The sequence below is a fragment of the Echinops telfairi genome, unplaced genomic scaffold (genome assembly GCF_000313985.2).
Source record: "Echinops telfairi isolate 266 unplaced genomic scaffold, ASM31398v2 ScPeMD7_17;HRSCAF=63, whole genome shotgun sequence".
NCBI lineage: Eukaryota > Metazoa > Chordata > Mammalia > Afrosoricida > Tenrecidae > Echinops > Echinops telfairi.
The window spans coordinates 7,169,648-7,170,602 of record NW_022103914.1 but is presented as its reverse complement, the minus strand read 5'-3'; the positions used below and the strand labels follow the sequence as shown (position 1 = coordinate 7,170,602).

At 36.8% G+C, this 955-nt stretch overlaps 1 protein-coding gene across 1 annotated transcript in view; it reads right to left on the bottom strand.

Annotated features, from left to right (window-relative positions):
• ACAP2 (ArfGAP with coiled-coil, ankyrin repeat and PH domains 2) overlaps nucleotides 1-955 on the bottom strand; it is a 153,085-nt gene that overhangs the window by 61,181 nt on the left and 90,949 nt on the right. The window lies entirely within an intron of this gene.

Here is a 955-nt window from a genome sequence, read left to right as displayed (position 1 = left end):
GGCTCAAGTGGGAAGAGAATGCTTTGAAAATGATGATGGCGGCATATGTGCTTGACACACTGGAGGAATGTATGGATTGTGTTGAGATGTAAGAGCCCCTACTAAAAGTATTTATAAAAAAAAAATGCCTGGCTCACCAAGGGCTAGATGGAAACTGAGCACAGGTTGTCCGGTGAGGATCATAGTACCGGGCATATTCTCCCCGTGGGATAGAAGAGAAGAAAGCCTCATCTTTTGCACACAAAGTGGTTGGTGCATTTTCTAACTGCTGACCATGGGGCTAGCTGTCTAACAAGTAAGTGCCTATGCCCTCAGGGCCACTTTGCAATCTGGATAGAATTAGTAAAAAGATGTACCATCATTAAACAGATCTTATTTTTACAGGGGTACCAATCTATTTTAACTTAGATTTTTTCCAGAATTTATCAAGTAATTTGGTGAAGAAAAATAGTGTTTGATGTTCACAAAATTAAATTAAGTAATTTCTGAACATTTTCTCATACAAAGTGGTACTTGATTCAATTAATAACTTGATTGCAACCTACTTCAGCATTACTTAAATTTTGTGCTAGCACAGCTCTATTAGCCATACTCAGTAGTGACACATTTGAAACAGAGTCATGTTTATGGGAGTTTTGTTAAGCTTCCTTACCTCCACCCCCGGCATTTATTTGCTGTATTATAGTCTTAATGCCTTATGATAAAATAAAATTTCTGGCATAAAAAAATAACTTGGTGGAAAAGTATCCCAACTCCTCCCCAAAGCTTTGCCTGGCATTATCCTATGTCATCATTTAATTGTTATACATTGCCCAAGTCTCACTGGAAATTCTGAAATTAATAAAACAAACCAAAAAATCAAATAAAACCAGTATCAGATTCAATAACTAGGTCAAGAAAGTTTGTAATCAGGTTTTTGGTGACTCTTGGTGAGTCTCCATTGAGGTATTTAATG